The 19,106-nt window shown below is 45.2% G+C and overlaps 1 long non-coding RNA gene and 1 pseudogene across 1 annotated transcript in view; one reads left to right on the top strand and one right to left on the bottom strand.

The window, feature by feature from the left end:
* Nucleotides 1–19,106, top strand: part of LOC136657632 (uncharacterized) — a 61,834-nt gene that overhangs the window by 28,602 nt on the left and 14,126 nt on the right. The gene's annotated exons all lie outside the window — the stretch shown is intronic.
* Nucleotides 6,056–6,172, bottom strand: LOC136657848 (5S ribosomal RNA; annotated as a pseudogene).

Raw genomic sequence — 19,106 nt, 5'->3', positions numbered from 1 at the left:
ACGACCCCTTCCCATCACCCTGGCCCTCTGAAGAATGGAATTTGGAAGTGAATACAGGTCCAGCCTTGTTATACATGGATTTTTTATACATGGATTTGACTCAACAGGAATGACCCCTGCAAATGAGAAGGAATGTGCTGATCCCTGGAAAATGCATCTCTTTAAAATCACAGTTTAAAAAAATGCTTTTTACTGTTGCAGAGAGACAGTCATACAAGTGATTACAGGTATAACCTAAGTATCCACAGATTTTTCTATCTCAAAGCTGATGAGAAGGGCCCTTTAAATTAAAGGAAAACAGTCCTTTAATAATGCCAGAGAGGGCAAGCTGGCAGACAATCCATCAATCATTCTCTCTGCAGGCTTCACTTCTCCCTTCCTCCTGAGCACTTGAAAGAAGGCTGAATGGCAGCGATTATCACCTCCATTCTTTCCCCCTTTCTGGGGCTCCTGGTGAAGGGAAGAATTGCTGCCTCCTAGTGAAACCTAAGCTCCTGGTGAGAGACTGATTGACTCTGTGTGCATTTCAAAAGGTCAGCAAGGCTGTTTTTAAATCACAGGAGCAAAGAGACTTTGTTTTTTACATTGATTTGCTATAGTGCATTTTTTGCTATTCACATGAGTTCTTGGAAAAGGAACCCTCAGGAATAATGAATCTCAACCTGTAATCGATTTCACATTCCACTCCCCAGTGAGCCAAGGGGAAGGGAGGATGCCACCACTTGCAGAGTGAGCTGAAAACAGCAGCCCCAATTGACTGACTCATGTTTGTTTTGTTTTAATTGCTTTTATCATGGGTTTTGGAATCTTCAGGGAGTCCTGGAACCAAATATGTTCATCCTCACCAGAAGGTGGGGAACTTTTACCTCTTCAATTCCTAGTTTAAAGGCTTATGCGTTGCTCTCTCCTACACTGATTAGACTTTTTAGCATTTTTCCTGTCTTGTTGTTTTATATCCCCCTGCCCAAGCAACCATGGTCTCTTCCTTTTATTTTGCAATATATGTAACCATGCAAGAAAACCCTATTCAATGGGTCCCCTCCCGCATGGCTGGGTCAATAAGATATTCTGCCTCCCTTGTGGAGCCATTCACAGACAAGCAGCTGCCACCTGGTTGGGATAACACATAGAGGATACCAGTTGGATAGTGCTATGTGTAGCTGCATCCTATAATACTCTCTAATGCAGGGGTCTCCAAATGTTTTGGCCAGAGGGCCACATGAAATATCTGGCACAGTGCTGAGGGCCAGAAACAAATTTAAATATAAAATTTAAATACATAAATTAGAGATGGAGCTTAAATTAATGAATACATGAATGAGTGGGCTTGTGTACTCAGCCTCTCCGGCCCTCAGAACACTCTCCAGATGCAATCAGAGCACAGGTCTGGTCATGTTCGGTCAAGTGGGCCAGAGGTTTTCAGGGGACAAGAGACTGGCCGCCAGCCGGATAGAGGCTTGCTGTGGGCTGCATCTGGCCCCTGGGCCGGGGTTTGGAGACCCCTGCTCTAATGTACAGCATGAAGAAATTACACAGGAGTGAATAGCCATGCAATCAAGTCCATTGAACCTCCCATGCAATTTCTTCATGCCACATATTACTGGAGTAGTGTAGGATGCAAAGTAACACAATGGGGTTAGAAGTTGTCTATTGTGTCATTGAGAGTTGTCTATTGGGAGAATGAGCAGCAAAAAGGCAGATGCATTGCAATATAAGTAAATGTACAGGTCATACGTCATTATCCATTGGAATGTCCACATTCAGCCATAATTTCATTCCATTAGATTCCATTATTCATCGCATCTAGTGACTGAATGTGGTACAGCATCTATACTGATGCCTTCTGGGGTGACAATGGAGGATCAAGAACCCTGGAAGTGGGTCTTTAAAGCTATCTTTAACCCCAAGAAGCTTGCGACCAGTGCAGTTTAATAGTGTGAAGATAGGAAATTGGATTGTAGTGCTTCCCCCCCCCCTTTTTACAAGGCATTTAAAGGTGGACCCTGGTATCAGTGGTGAGTCAAATCAGTGGATGGCAAATTAGTCGATACCAAGGTGCCACCTGTAAAGTAATGTGCGTTGGGACAAAAAAATCAAAACTTCATATATAGCCTAATGGTTTCTGAGCTGTCTGTGACAGATCAAGAGAGAGATCTTGGGGTGCTGGTGGACAGTTCGATGAGTGTTCAACCCAATGTGCAGTGGCAGTGAAGAAGGCTAATTCCATGCTTTAGACCATTAGAAAAGGTGCTGAGAATAAAATGACTAATATTATAATGCCATTATACAAATTGATGGTAAGGCCACATCTGGTGTATTGCATCTAGTTCTGGTTGCCGCATCTCAAAAAAGATATAGTGGAAATGGAAACAGTGCAGAAGAGGATCTTCATTCTAGAAAAAGGCGTCTGAGGGGGGATATGATTGAGGCGTACAAAAATACATAGGAGATAGAGTGGATAGAGAGATGTTCTTTTCCCTGTCACAAAAACCAGAATCAGGAGACATCCACTAAAATTGATTGTCAGGCAAATTAGAACAGACAAAAGAAGATAATTAGTCTGTGGAACCCCTTGCTACAGGATGTGGTGATGGCATTTGGCCCAGATGCTTTTAACAGGGGATTAGACACATTTTGGGAGGAAAAATCATGGGCTACAAGCCACAAAGGGTATGTGCAGCCTCCTCATTTTAGAGGTAGGCTAGCTCAAAATGCCAGATGCAAGGGAGGGCAACAGGATGCAGGTCTCTTGATGTATTGTGTGCTCCCTGAGGCATCTGGTGGGTCACTGTGAGATAGAGGGAGCTGTATTAGATGGGCCTTTGTCCTGATCCGGCAGGGCTCTTCTTATGTTCTTATGTGTAGTGATTATTTACTAATTACACAGGCCTACAGAACTGAGAGTCAGAAAAGTTTTTCCCAAACTTTATGGTGGTTTGATATGAATTAGGGGTGCCAATTCAAAAAATGGCATCCATTTTGCCCCATCACATCTAGTTTTGGAGATATAGTATAGGCTCATTAGTGAATGGTTCAAGCAGCTTCCTCATGAGGAAGCCATGGTGTAGGCTTCCTCATGAGGAAGCTGCTTGAACCATTCACTAAAGAGCCTATGCCGTGTCTCCATAACTAGACGTGATAGGGCAAAACAGATGCCATTTTTTGAATCAGCACCCTAAATATACCCAGGAATTGGTGTAACGTTTAAGGAAGCAAAATGTGTGTTGGCCTCTGTTATTTATTGGATCAATTAAATACCCGATATGTGACATTTATGATACATCCCATGCCTATGGATTATAGTCATTGAAAATTGTGTATGTAATATATTAATTTTCTAATAAAGTTTTAAAAAGAGGTTTGCTTTGGAAGTAGGACCTAAGTTTTTTTGAGTGAATGAGATTTTCTTCTTTTGTAGTGGGTCAAAAACTAGAAAAACAATATGTCCAAGGACACCTTCCTATTTATGCCCACCTGCCCAGTTCTGCTTGCTTTTTGCCCTTCTTCCAGAAACAAGATAGAACATCTGTTCTTAAAGAACATGACTTGCAGGCATTAAGAAGTCTTTTTGTGCCAGCTTCACACACTTTGCAGTGGAGTGCGCAAATCATTTGAAGATGGGAGTGACGGCGCCTGCTAAACAAAAAGACAAGTTGCCTGCCAGTGAAGGCACAGTGTGATGGCATTCTCTAGCGCTTGTAGCCAGTGGTTTTAAAAAAGGAACTGGACGCTTGACAGACAGCATTGCAAGCAAGAGTGAAAGAGACTGACTGTGCATGAATGCACCAACCATTTGTTCCATTTCTCTATGAAGGCATTGCCTTTTCTCCTGAAACATTAGTAATGAAGGTGCCTGGATTAGCTAAGACTTGAAACAGGAACCTTGTTGTCAATATCCTCCAGCATCTCACAGGTGAAATTAGAGACACACTCATGGTCTTAATTTGTCTCCATTTCTTACTTTGGGAAATGGCATTTAAAACTTGATTAGTGTGATTTGCTGAAGCTCCCAGTCTTTAGGGTTCAGCCCCTCCCTCAGTCTCTAGCAAGGGGAAGGACAATAATGTATATTTTCTATCTTATAGCTGTTGAAGTATACAGTATTTTGAATGACTGGCAGCAACTGTTACCCTGCACATGCCCAATCTCATCTGATGTCAGAAGCTAAGCAGTGTCAGGCCTGGTTAGTACTTGGATGGGAGACCGCCTGGGAATACCGGGTGCTGTAGGCTTATACCATAGTCTTCCGAGACTGAAGGTTGCCAATCAACCAAACTTTGAATGATTAATGACATACTGTAGGACAATTTCATTTTTCTAGTATGAATTCTAGCATTCAGTTCAGAAATAACTTTTGCCACAAGAGTGAGGCAAGGTGGTGAGCAAGCCCCATTTGCTAATCCTCTTTCTCTGTGGGCTTCTCCACTGCCACCAAGCAGAGGTTCTTTCTGTGGCTGTCTTCACCAAAGTGGCCTTCTGCCTTGGGAAACCTTTTGATCCAGTCACTTTATCATTATTAGGCACATAAGAAGAGCCCTGCTGGATCAGGCCAAAGGCTGATCTAGGTCAGCTTCCTGTGTCTCACAGTGGCCCCCCAGATGCCTCAGGGAGCACCCAAGACAACAAAATACCTGCATGCTGTTGCCAGGATAGAGTACCCAGGTAGGGTTTATCCAGGTAGAATTGAGTAAAGTGGGTGGGAGGCCTGGAGTGCTTGTGTGGGGCAAGTGTTTAGACCCTGTCATGCTTCCAGTGGTATCTGGAGGATAATGTCTACTGTGACTAATTCTGGATAGAGTTACAGGGGGAATTGGCCTGTCATTCACCCCATTTTCATTTCTGCTACCCAGATTTTGCAGGTTTTTGTCTTGTTTCAAAAGCATACAAAACCTGTTTGACCAGAGGACAATGTGGAACAAAAGGAGCGAATGTGCTTATACCATGGGAAGCAGTTGTCTCTCTCCAATCACTTTCAACCCTCTTAAAAACTATTGACTGCCACCACTCCTCCTCTGCCTTGGGTCAAGCGCTATACAATTTATGCACCCTCTTGTCAGTGTGCATTTTTCTTTTTATTCTTTTAAAATAAATGTCTACATTTATTTGACGGGAAACCTGCCACCCGCAGTAGAACAAGGCACCCTTTTGTGTATGTGATGTAAAATTTCTGAAACTCTGTCTGTGCAAGCCAGTGAAAGAGTGGATTGCCTCAGACGACACATCCCATCTCTCTTCCCAATGCCCTCTCCATCAACATTCATCCTATTATGTTTTAAGTGCCTCCTGTTTTCATTTGCTGTTTGGATTCCAAAGCGAGCAGAGTGTCACGTGTAGAGGGGGTTTTAAGCTCCTCAGCAGTGCAAACATCTCTTGAGTGCTAATGTGTTTACAATTCATTCTCAGACGACTCACCAGCATGTTCTAAAATGAGCCTGGGGATATTTGATAGTTCACCCTTAGATTGGCAAATGTTCAGGGAGGTTGCTAAAGGGATCTATGATTATGGGGCTCCTGTTTCTTTAAGAATGGCAGCAGAGAACACTCTGATCTGTTCCCCAGAGCTTGTCTCCCTGCAGCTATGTGGAAAAGTTGATCTGGGAAGGAATTATGAAGGGGGGGGCAGTAGATTGATGCTGGATGCATTTATTTGTGATGAATTTATTTGTTGCTACTTTCTAGGCAAAGGATGCAGCTCCCAAATGTTTCTGGATTCACTTTTGATGCCCAGAAGTGGAAACAGTTACGCTACTGGGCAAGGCAGAGTAGGCAGGAGGGCTATTTCTGATTTCAGTGTGGGTGGGTAGAATCTTTCCCACAGAAACATCTTCCCACCCCCAGCACATTTTAAGAGTAGCACATCATATAATAAATATACACTCTATGTATTTGTATCCAAAAATCTTTCTCCAAGTTGCAGGGATATTATATTTCCACAGCATTTGATCTGCAGCATTCTTTTCTCTTGGGCGGAAATGTGATTCCCTTCTTAAGTTAACAGTGCTTCAGATGGAACGGTTATGGTTGGCAACCTTCAGTCTCGAAAGACTACGGTATATGCCTACAGCACCTGGTATTCCCAAGCGGTCTCCCATCCAAGTACTAACCAGGCCTGACCCTGCTTAGCTTCCAAGATCAGATGAGATCAGGCATGTGCAGGGTAACAGCTGAATCCCTAGATGGAACTGTTAGTGCTACGAAGGATGAGATTAACAGCCCTATCCTACCAAAACCCTCCTGCAGTGGCACCGTCACAGCCTCTTCTGCATCCACAGGAGAGTTCTGACTGCTGGAGGTCTCTTCAGGGTAACGGGTCTCCTCTTAGCAGCCACTATGTGTCAACCTGGACCAGTGCCACTGATATTGCTGACACAAGTCTGCACTTACCCATGCAGGTGGAACTGGCCTGGGAAGGGGGTCAGATTTGGTAGGTGCCGCTGCCTCTGCCAACCCCTTCCCAGGCCCTAATCCATCCACCTCTGCCCCACCCCCCCATTCTTCCCATCCCCTGCTCGGTTCCACCCTTTGTGCTGGACTTACCTGCTCTAGTGGGCCTCCCACCATTCACTGGTGGGCACGGAAAGGCCCTGGCCTTCCCACTGGCACGCCGGTTGCTTGCTCTGCCACAAAGTGCTTTACGCTACTTTGAGGCAGCCTGCACAGGTGGAACCCATGTTTTGCCGGTACTATTCTTCGTTTGCATTGGGCCATTAGTTATCTAATTTGGTCCTAAGTGATGTTATTCACTCATTTGGCCTTGAGTGTTTATTTTTTTAACATAAATAGCATGAATGGTCTCTCTGTGCGATCCAGGTCATGTTCATGGAGTGTGCAAGGGGAGCACCACTGGGTGTTGGGCTAAATAAGAGACTGGTCTGTATTGGGACCATAGCAGGGGCAAAAAGTGCACCCTCCTCCATTGCCATGATCCTCATCTAGATCAGGTCCCCCCTGGCTGCTATTTACCTTGGTCCTTTGGAACGCTCCCTCCCGGGGGTAAGCAGGGAGCCACAGCAAGTTCATCAGATAAACAATAATACATCTGCATACAGCCTCCATTTTTAATATCTTTATGCTTTTATACAGTACCTCTTCTCAGCTCCCTCCCCCAAATCATGTATTGGCCTTTCCTACACTGTTACTTAGCTAATTTTGTCCTTGTCACATCTTGCAAGTCCTCTTTTCATTTTACAAAAATAGCCGGCTTTTATCCTTCCGTGCTTGTTCCCATCTCATTTCAAACCAGCTGAAAAATGCCCATTGTTTGAGACACATCTGTATCAATCATTCATTGGATGCTTTTGAATAATGAACAAAGTATACATCTAAGCCTTGCTCAGTAAATAATTAATCCGAGAGGCTGGAGGCTGCCAGCAGCTTGCTAAATTTCACTTGAGATGCTGTCGGGTGGCAACGGAGGAAGTCTTTGGGAAGGTTTCAGTTCTCAGTCTGAAAGGCAAATGGAAAGTACCTTTTAAATGAGGTAATGGGAGAGGAAGGGGGGTTCAGGTGAGGTGAGGTAAAGTATGGGGGAGTGACAGCTCTGGAGGAGGAAAACAGAATTGGGAGAAGGGCAAAACTGGCATTGCTGGTGCATTGTACACCCAGGGCAGGTGACACCTTCCATTACATGACAACCCCCCCCCCCCAACTCACAGTGATGAGCAGTGGGTGATTCTGGAAGCAGCGGGCCTAGGGTTGCTGGTGCCTGGTGCCCAGGTGTGAAGCATGGCACCTAGAAGTAGGTTGGCGGTGATGTGATGACATCATTGCATCATCGTATCTCTGACAATTGCTTTCAGAGTGCCGCGGTTTATAGCCAATCAGAGCCAAGGTAGGTGAGAGGGCCCTTCTGCCACCAAACACAGCATGAGGCTCTACTCGCCAGCACCACAGTAAGAGTGGGAGACTCGAGCAGCATGCCTCTACACCAGGGGTGCCCAAACCATGGCCCTGGGGCCACTTGCGGCCCTCGAGGTCTCTCAATGCGGCCCTCAGGGAGCCCCCAGTCTCCAATGAGCCTCTGGCCCTCCAGAGATTTGTTGGAGCCTGCACTGGCCCGACGCAACTGCTCTCAGTGTGAGGGCAACTGTTTGACCTCTCACAGTTCTCACGTGAGCTGTGGGATGAGGGCTCCCTCCTCTGCTTGCTGTTTCACCTCTGTGATGCAGTAGCAGCAGCAAAGGAAAGGCCAGCCTTGCTTTGTGCAAGGCCTTTTATAGGCCTTGAGCTATTGCAAGACCTTCATTCATTCATATAAGTTCATCTTTAATATATTCATTTATGTAAACTAATGTAAATTTAGTCAAATTTTAAATGTAAATTAATTATTTTTCCCCCGGCCCCCGACACAGTGTCAGAGAGATGATGTGGCCCTCCTGCCAAAAACTTTGGACACCCCTGCTCTGCACAATCCTATACATGACTGGAGGTAAGCCCTGTTGAAATAAAAAGGGACACTTCTGAATAGGCTTGTGCAGGATTGTGCTGTGAGTCTATCTGTCCATCTTTTCCTCTAGAACTGATTTGCTGGTGGACTTACAATTGGAAACCTAAGAAGGAGAAGGACATGCAGTCTTCCATGTGGAAGAGAGCTCCCCCATGCCTCTTCTCCCTAACTGTATAAAGGAATTATTGCTTCAAGTGGCCATCTCTACCTTTGTGATACTAGCAGCCCTTCTACCAGGGCCGGCCATAGGAGCTGCGGAGCCCAATTGGAAACACTTTTGCAGGGCCTTTTTTGTAGTGGCCCCCCTACTAATTTTTTTTTAACTCTTAGCTTGAATGGAGCCAGACCAAGAAAAAACAATCTGCTACTTTTGTGCCAGTGGATGTACCTTTAGTAGAACAGTGCATGCCAAGCTCACAGCGCTCCCTGACTCTCACCCGTCACTGCCCTGTCTGCAGCAGCAGAGAAGACGGTACTGAGAGCTGCAAGGGTGGGGAAAGAGCAAGGCATGTAAACTGCCGCCTGCATGGCACCAATTTTGGGCCAACTGGAAGCAGCAATAACAACAACACATAACACTGCTTTTGCACTTTTCATGTCTGTAAAGCAGCAAACAAAAACGCCCAAATCGGCAAAAAATTAAAATCATTCGCTAACACCCCTACATGTGTGTGGCTGCGTCTGCGGATACTATACCACCTGTATCACTTACCTGGTACACTTTCAAAGTGATCATAATTTAAAATTATAATTTATAAAAATGTACTTTTGGAATAAAAACACATAACGCCACTTTTGGCACATCTCATTTTTGTCAAAAACCAGAATCTGAAAAAAAATAAAACTGGAAAACGTGCCTCTAGTTCAGGGGTCTCCAAACCCCGGCCCAGGGGCCAGATGTGGCCTGCATTGAGCCTCTATCTGGCCTGCGGCCAGCCTCTTTTCCCCTGAAGGCCTCTGGCCCACAAATGAACACAGCTGAAACTGTGCTCTGGTTGCATCTGGAGGATGTTCTGAGGGCCAGAGAGGTTGAATGAATAAGCCCATTCATTCATTTATTCCTTCATCTAAGTTCCACCTCTAATTTATTTATTCAAATTTTGCATTTAAATTTTTTTTCCAGCCCTCAACACCATGCCAGACATTTGATGTAGTCCTCTGGCCAAAAAGTTTGGAGACCCCTGCTCTAGTTAATAGTTTTAAAATTCAGAAAATTTTTAAAGGAGCATCTAATTGTCAACATTTAAAAAAAAAAAAAGAATAGTCTGTTCATTCTTATGGATTCACAGTTTATTGCATTTTATGTTCTGTTTTAACTTTCAGTGAAACAGCTCCTTGGGGCAGAAAATTCCAGTTGGCCCTGTATTTTTTCTTTTTAAATATGTGTAACTTTATATGATCCCATCATTCCACATGCACCATCTGAATGTATCTGGTTCTAAATCTTCTCCTTGTTTGGTCTTCTTAGCTCTTCAGATATTTCTGTTATGTACTTTCATTGTTTCTTCTACCCTCAGACAACTTGGAAGCAAGTCGTACATATTTAGTTCTTCTGGTACCTTCTCACAAAAAAAAAGTTCCTTTGACTTCATAATATTATTTCTGCTACCCTTCTTGGGTTCCCAGCCTTCAATGTGATATTAACTTTTCAGTGACATGATGTTTGGGAGGTCCCAAGGCACCACTTCAGAATTGCTGTTTTTGGCTGTCTCCATTACTGTATATGTGTTTTGCCAGATTCCAAGGCCAAGCTCTGCCTGGAGAATTATGCCCACTTTAAGCAAATTAGCTCCCCTTCTTTCCCCCAACAAATGACCCTGGTTCTGCCCTGCAGTCCTGCTGGACCCCACCTCCAGGGTAGCTCGCCTGTTCAACCTGCAGAGGTCCTCTCTCCTGCCAGCAGCCTCCCGCCACTGCAGCAGACCCTTGGTCCTCAGCAGGTCTTGGGCACAGCAGCCACGCTTCAAATGCCAGTGTCTCCAGCAGTCCCTTAGTCACAAAGTCAGTCAGAGTATCCAGGGCAAAGTCCAAAGTCAATAAGCCAAGTCACAGTCCAAGGTCAGATTCCAAAGTCAATAAGCCCAGTCAGTCTCCTCTCCAACCTGCACTCCTTCTACAACCCCCCTGTTTGGTTGGTGGGGGTATATAACCCAGATCTTTTGCCCACTACATAATTTTTCATCTGTGGAGCCAAATTCCCTGTCTCCTCTGGCTGTGGGCTTCCCTGGTCCATCCATCCCTTGGATGGCTGGCATGCTGCATTTCTCGCAGATTGATTGTGTGATCCTCTGTCCAGCCTGACAGGTGAGGTCATGCTTACCTCCATTATGGAGGATAACTTTTAACTCCCCCTGGTAGTCAGGGTCCACCACCCCTCCTAGCACCTGTATGCCTTTAAGTGCCAGTCCTGATCGGGGGACAATCCTCCCATAGGTTCCAGAGGGCATGGCGATCCCTACCCCTAAGGGGATAGTAACCTGTTCTCCGGCAGGTACCACTACCTCCCCGGGTGTAGCCAAGTCCACCCCAACGCTACCAGGGGTGGCACGTATTGGTAGAATGCCACCAGTGTTTGTCTTCCACACCTTCAGGACGGCAGCTGGGGTGGGGGTTCCTCATCCCACCATACGTTGCAGGGGGGTCTGACCTCTGCTAATGGGCCTACTATTTAATTCAAATTCTGCCTGGTCTAGTACTGTGCCCATCTTTTTAACGTATTAAAGGGGCCACTGCTGACACCACATCTACCTCCTCGACAGATCTTGATTCCAATACAATATGGACCTGCCACTGGCCAACTGATGAACACTCAGGGGTTTGACAAGGAAAACATTAACTTGGTATGTGGTAGTGGTGAAAAAAGGCAAGCTCCATGCCTCGGAAAAGGACTGAAAATAAAACATGGTGCCAGGGAGCGGTTAATTGGCAGACCACTGGTGCGTGGCCATTCACTACTTGAAATAGTGGTCCAGCTGCAGTGGTGTAGCTATGGGGAAGCCAGGGGGTCAATTGCCCCGGGTTTCATGCCTGGGGGGGTGTTAGGGGGTGCCTTTCCGAGGCATGGGGATGCCATGCGTGGCCTCCCTGAGCCTTCAAAGGCCTGAGATGGCCTGCTGTAGGCCTTAGAAAGGTACTTTCAGTTTTAATGAAAACTGGAAGTGCCTTTCTAAGGCCTTCAGGGGGATGTTAAAAATTTTGTACCCCTGAGTGCCAGATGGCGTAGTACACCACTGCCTGGTTGTATGAAACAGCATGTCATATTTTGCAACAGCCATAAAGGACTTTGTTCCAGCAGCCAAGGCCCTCATAGGATTTGGCCATTAAATCATGTGGAATTTCTCTCCAACCTTTGGAAAGTGACACACCCTGCAGCTAGTGGGAATGCCAGAGAAACCATCTGAAGCAAGAGTAAATTTGGGCGGACTCCGATGGAGAAGACTTGGCTTCTGCTGGACTGGAGACAGCCTTGGTGTCTGTGGATGTCCACACTGTTTTGGGGAGGCAACCTGGAGCAGGGTTAGTGGTTGTGCTGTCTCTTGCAGAATCTGATCTGCTTCCATTCTGCACTACTTGCATATTTATAAATAAACCCAATACTAAAATTAAATATGACAGATATTACTGAGACACCACAAATCTCAAGTGCTCTCTTATCGAAAGGATGCTAATCCTGTTTGTTCCCCTTGGACTTGTCACTACTTGAGGAAGTGGGAAGTGCTTAATTTTTAGTATGAGTCAATTTCCAATCAAAGCAACAAGTTCTAGGGCACCTTAGAGACGGTGTGACGGCATAAGTTTTCATGGAGTAGAGCCCAGTTCATCAGAGGTATTTGATGAAATTATGAAATGCACCTAATGAAGTTAGCTCAAGTCCAAGAGGGCATATTCTTGAATATATTTTTTAGTCTTTAAGATGCCGTAGAATTGTGTTGTGTTTGCTGCAACAGACTACAGTTGCAGACCTTTGCACCTTGAGAGTAAGTCCCCCTGAGCACAGTCAGACTTCTGAGTAAATGTGAACAGCCTGGCCACCATCAGAAGAAGTGAGTGGCTAGGTCCATGTGGCTACAACTGTGGATGCCCTCCACCTCAGATAAGGCCATGCAGGAGTTGGGAGGGAGGCAGGGAGGAGGGTGGCAGGGAGCGGTGGAATGGGGTGGGGTGGGTAGAACAAGGAGGAGATGGGGACAGGGAGGAGGGTGGATTTGGACCACAAAGGGCAAGTTTGGTGGCAGCAGTGCTTGCCAAATCCTAACCCCCTTCCCAAACCTGATCCGCCTTCATGGCTCAACAACAGGTTGACCAAGCAAGCTCACAGGGGCTTACCCTTACCCTGAGGAGGCCTCCTAAGGTCGAAACTCCACTGTGGGATTCAGGGAATGCTGAATCACTGTGCAGGGGGTTAGGTAGGATTTGGCTGTCAAACCAACCTTCCTCTCCCTGAATAGTTGGCAGATGTGAGTCTTTCTTTTTAAGAGAGACTCAACCCCACTCCCAGGACCATGGACAGGGACTGTATAAAGCACTTTTTTTGTGCATGATCCCACATTTGTTTATTGGGTCCCACATCAATCTGATAAACAAACCCACAGGTAAAGGCACGCTGATCTCCAAACGCAACCAGAGTTGTGCTCTGATCACATCCAGAGGGTGTTCTGGGGAGGCCGTGTGCATCGTCCTAGGACCTCAGAATGCCTTCTAAAGCCTCCAGAAGGCCTTAGAAGGCTCTTCCAGGTTTTCTGGAAAACCAGAAGTGCCTTTCTAAGGCTTTTCAGAGACCTTTGAAGACATTATGAGGCCTGGGCCTCAGAACACACTCCAGACATAGCCGGAGCACAGCTCTGGTCATATTTGGAGGGTATAGGTCGGACTTCAATGCAGGTTAGGCTACCCATGTTGAGTCAAATCCACAGATTCAAATCTGTGGATGACAAGGTTCAACTTGTATTTGTTTTTGTAGCATTGATATCCTACCTTTCCTGTTGGTTCTCGCACCATTTCCATTGTATCCTTCTGGAAGCCCTGTAAGATAGGTTAGACTGAGAGCTGATGATTGACCCAGGGCCACTCAGTGAGCTTCATGGCCAAGCAAGGGTTTGAACACAGGTCTCTTCAACTCTAGGCCAACATTCTGGCCAGTCCACCACAGTGGCACATATAGTGTACATGGAAGCCCATTTCTGCATGCATATGACCCTACCTGGATCAACTTGGTGGACACCTTAGATAGAATTGGGACTGCCATGAAAACTGTTGTCCAACACCCTTTAACAGATTTCCTTAATTTAGCCAGGAACTGCATCCTTTAGTCTTTACTTATTCTAAGCCTCACTGGTATAATTGAACAGGTACATAACAAAGTGCAATTCATGCTTTAATTGATGACACACACTCATTGAAAATTGCAACTCTAGCTTCAAGTCATTCACATCCGACTGTGGCTGAGAGCAGCTGTTGGTCTTATGACATGAATGGGGTGGAGGGAGTACAAATGATGCAGTTTTCTCCCACGAGTTGATCTGTCCAGAGTGACTGTGAGGGGCAGTGGAAAAAATAGCTTGTGCGATTTGCTTCTATTTTGGAAATCCTTTGGCTTCTTACCTGCTGCAAACAGCGGTGCCGATGTAGTCATCACTGTCAACCAAGAAAAGAGATGGTCTCTATGGAAACAAGAGGAAAATATCGGTGTATCTGTAGCTCTCTTAATAGTTCTTTCAAGGGAATCTGCTCATCCAATTCCGGCGATAGGCATATTTTCTTCCTCCTGTTCCTAAAGGCCTTTCCATGTGGCCACTTTGCGATGGGCCGTAGTTTGGTGGCTGAACATATGCTTGCCATGCAAGAAAGTCCTGAGCTCAGTCCGCAGCATCTCTAGGCACTGTGGGAAAGAGGCCTCCTTGAAACTCTGGCAGTTTACGTTGACAACACTGAGCTGGAGGATCAAAGGCCTGACTCGGTCAAAGGCTGCCTCATACATTTACTTTCTGGCACAATGCCTATTATTGCATAAGATCCATCTCTTCCCCTTCAAAGCAGGTTTTGGAGATATCACATTTTCCCCATGTACTTTTGGTTAGAAGAATGTGATTCATGCTGCAGCCAGCAGGGCTATGCTGGAATACGGAGTGCTCTGTGGAGTGTATTTGTACGAGTGCCCTAAGCACCTCTTTGATCTTGTCTGTGACATGGGTGCTGATGACTGACTGCAAGCCTCCCTCCTACTTTATGAGTCCTCTTGGATGCTTCTGGTGTCAGACTCAGTGGCACTGCTATGAGAGTGCAGAGAATGCGGGTTGCACCAGGTGACATGCATGGGTGTATGTGACGTGCACGGGAGGGGGGCGTCACGCACTAAAATCATGGTCTTTAAGAATAATACCATCATGTCATACACCATTCGATGTGGAACTTGCAGTGGAATGCAGTGAAAAAACCGGACTGAAATATCTCCATTCTATCAAAAGTTATAGCCAAAAAACCCAGAAAACACCGTTTCTAGGCACCGTGGGAAAGAGCCCTCCTTGAAACTCTGACAGTTTACGTTGACAACACTGAGCTGGAGGATCAAAGGCCTGACTCGGTTGAAGGATGCCTCATACATTTACTTTCTGGCACAATGCCTATTATTGTGCCTTTGCATGGGCAGACTACAGGTTTTGCTCTAATCATTAGACCTTGGTCTTTGAGCAGAGGTAAGGAAGGGACAGTTTACTCCCAGAGGTCCAGGGACGGCTAGTCTGGGCTAAAAGTCTATTGTAATGATTGTAGTTCATGCTGAAGGGTCTTTTACTTTCCTGTGCCCTGTTGTGACAATCTCTCCCAAGATCTGCAAATCCTAGAGTTCCTTGACCTTTGGGCAGAGGCAGGAAGAACTAACAGAGTTTGGGATGAGAAGGCCAGGATAAGCACAGTTATAGTCAGAAATGTTGATATTCCAGGAGCAGCAGGACAGAGCCAATGCCACCTGCTCAGATTTACAGACCCCAGAGCACGTATGAGTAAATGGGTTAAGCCCCTGCATAAAAGAAATGATAATAGGTCCCAGGGCAGGGCTAGGAACAGAGTCTAACAGTGCAATTCGATGGTGGTATTATTATTATTATTATTATTATTATTATTATTATTATTATTATTATTATTATTATTATTTCTTGCATATCACAGCTGCCTGTTCTTTAGCTGGATTTGGCATTAATTCCTAGTTGGGCCCCACCCAGGGGACTAGGATATCATGCTATATTTACGAATAATGTGTGCTGAACCAAGCAGGGTAGCTGTTACAATTTGACCAACAGCAATTTTGTCAATATTCAGATGTTTTAAATACAAGTGTTTTTGGGTCTGCCCCAAGTGTACCAATCACAACTGGGATAGCCACTGCTGGTTTGCGCCATAATCTTAGGATCTCAATCTTTTTTTTTCAAAAGAATCTTTTTTTTCAATCTGGTATTTACTAATTTTTTCATGGTCAATCCTACTATTGGCAGGTATTACTATGTCAATAATGGTCACTTAATTTTTTCTATTACTGTAATATCTGGTGCATTATGTGCCAAAACATCTTCGTTCGTTCAACCTTTATTTGGCATGTCGCCGTCGCCGTCGCCGTCGCCGTCGCCGTCGCCGTCGCCGTCGCCGTCGCCGTCGCCTTCTTCTTCTTCTTCTTCTTCTTCTTCTTCTTCTTCTTCTATACAGTAATTATATACTGCCTTTCTCACTCAGAAATGTACTCAGAAGTGCATCCCACTGTATTCCGTGGGGCTTATTCTCATGTAGGTGTGCAGCTTAAAGGTCATTTCACTTACGTCTTATTAATACACATACATGCTGTGCTGTCATGTCTGACTAAAAATAAAAACCAGGCAATCAGAAGTATTAAAGAGATTCAAGAAAGGGAACTAAAATAACTGAAGGACACCAATCAGTTCTGCAGTTCTTCAAACAGACAAGGATGGCCAGAGGATATACAGGTGTGTGCCATTTAACGACAGGGATATGTTCTTCTATCGCTGTTGTTATGCGATTAGGTCATTAAGAGAACATTCACTCCAATCTATTGCCTTTGTTGTGTAAACAGATACTCCCTGCCAGACACTAGTTGGCTGCACAGACTACTTGCCTGTTCTTTGCATTAAGAGCCTCTCTACTCTGCTGTAGGCTATGGGAGACACAATTGCCTCATTAAGAGCATCTTTATTGTGCTTTGACCACTGTCATATATGTGGTCCATCATTAAGCAGACGGTTGTTAAGCGGCGCACACCTGTATTATAAAATTTGCACCGTTCCCAAAGAAATTGTGCTTGGGTATCCATTTGTGGATGTCACTCCCCACTGTTAGGTTATCTAATTACACGTAGAGAAAACACACAACATACAGGACACAGCTAATAAATAAATCAGGTTTATTTGGAAACAGTATATATATTTATACAAGTTTCGAATCACTTGAAAATAATATTGAACATTGCCATGACACTGGATATCAAACAATACTGTATTTTACAATGCAAGGCAGAGAAGGGGGGGGGGTAGGAATAAGGAGGGTTTTGTCAGTTAGAGCCTTCTACATATAACCTCTTAATTTTCTCCATAACCACTTTGTGAACTTTTATGTTGAAAAGAATATAGAAATATTCTTAATAATCGTAAATTCTCCATCACCTATTAGCCTGCAGAGTGAAGGTTCATTGGGTGCCAGTGCGGCTCGCCACTTCAATCGGAGCACAAGATATTAACATATCTACAGAATATGAGGTATAATATAACACGGAGGTGTGGTATATTCAACTCTATAAACCACACTGCGAATATCTATAACCCACACGGTGTACACCAAAAACAAAGTCTCTCCCAGCTGCACACATATACACACACACGCGCGCGTATACCCTAAACTACACATACTTGTGTCTGAGGTAATTTTTCTTAAAATGTCTATTTTCAGTGCACATGGTTGCCCCTGCACGCGGAGCAAGAAAAGCTGAAGAAACAGAACACAGGAAGCAAGTTTGAGGCAGACAGTTCCTGGATGGGGGCAAGAGAGAATTAGGAGATGAGGCTAGTCCATGCTGCCCACCTGATCAGTCCCAGTGCCCCGCGCATGGCAAACAGGAGCAAACCTCCTCAGTAGGGCCAGTCCCAGGAGGTGTTCAGCAGGATGGCCTCTGGTGGACCCCCTCCCCTTACCATGGCGGCAGACTTACACAGATTTATTATTTTCAGTGGACAACAATATCACAATAGTAATGTTGTGGATGGCAGCTGGTGCCTACCATGTGTGCCTCCCCGACAATGCCCCACGTTAATGTTAGTCCACTGAGAATAAAAGAACCCCATGTCAGGGGAGGCCACCTTGTTGGTGGACACCAGTTGCTCTCTGGGCCCAATCCACCCTGGTTGGGCCCTCCTAGAGCACTGAGCCCTTGGCAGATGTCCTGGGGTGCTTTGTGCGGCCATCAGCACGGTTGGGACACACACAACCACAGGTTCAGCTCCGATGATAATCTACTATCAGGGAGCTGTCACAGATCGAAGGGGAAAAAATACCCATTCTGAACGGTTTTGTGTAGTGTCACGTGACCTGCCCCCGAGAGAAACTTATCTCCTATTTACATAGATATTGCAGGTCTCAGGAACCTGTGCTTGACTCTATAAACTGGTCTCATTCTGACCCGCTTCTCTTCCTTAGCAGGAATTCTGCTGTAAGCAATTGGATCGTTTTCATAAGAAGAAAAGCATTATTTTCACATTGGTTTTGTTTTCTTAAAAGGTGTTCCGCATTCCTGAAATAAAATCCCGTATGCGTTCACCTTTTGGAAGACAGTCGCCTCCTAAACTAAACCTTGCACCTTGTGTTTTATGATTAGCTCATCCTGGTATCAAAAATTACTCAGTCATTTGAAAATGAGGAAAAAGTTAGAAGCAGGTCTACATGCAGGCTATTCCTATGCATGTTTACTTGAAAGTAAAGTCCATTGATTTTAATGGTACTTACAGCCTGATTGTGTACTAACTCAGAAGTAAGTCCCATTGTGTTTAATGGCTTGCTCCCAAGCAAGACTGCATAGGATTGCAGCCTCTTTTCTGAATAAACCTGTGCTTAATTCAGGCATCATACCAAACCATAGCTTCTGCTGACGACTCCAGACCATGGTTTGAAATTTCAAATGTACAGTGGGCAAATCATTGTTTAGTGATACTTGTCTGGCTTCATTTTTCATCTGCTTATAGCTCAGCTTCATATTTTTACTCCTGTCTCTATGGTACAGCAGCCTGGAGAAGAAGCAACTGCCATAACTGTGATATGTCAATGATTTGTGCATTCAGACCAATTAGCAAGCCACAGTTTACACCAGGTGTGGTCTGCAAGCCAGCTTCAAACTATGGTTTCATATCCTGGTCAGGCAACCTCCTGCAAACCATGGTCTGTGGTTTGATAAGGGTGCAAATGTAAATACATTCCATGGTTTGGTGTGATGTCTGAATGCAGCCTTGGAGTAAGAAATAGCGGTGGACCTCCCCAGCCCCGCACCCCGGGACAAAGGTCCACGATGGTGCCCCCCCTACATGCAAGTTCACCTTTCCACTTACCTGGAATGCACAGTGCCTAGCACGACTCCAGGATGCGTCAGGGAAGCCTTCTGAAGTTTCGCCCACGC

This window comes from Tiliqua scincoides, chromosome 7 (assembly GCF_035046505.1).
Source record: "Tiliqua scincoides isolate rTilSci1 chromosome 7, rTilSci1.hap2, whole genome shotgun sequence".
NCBI classification, from domain to species: Eukaryota; Metazoa; Chordata; class Lepidosauria; order Squamata; family Scincidae; genus Tiliqua; species Tiliqua scincoides.
Note: the sequence above shows the minus strand (reverse complement) of the source record. Positions and strands in the feature narration are given on the sequence as shown.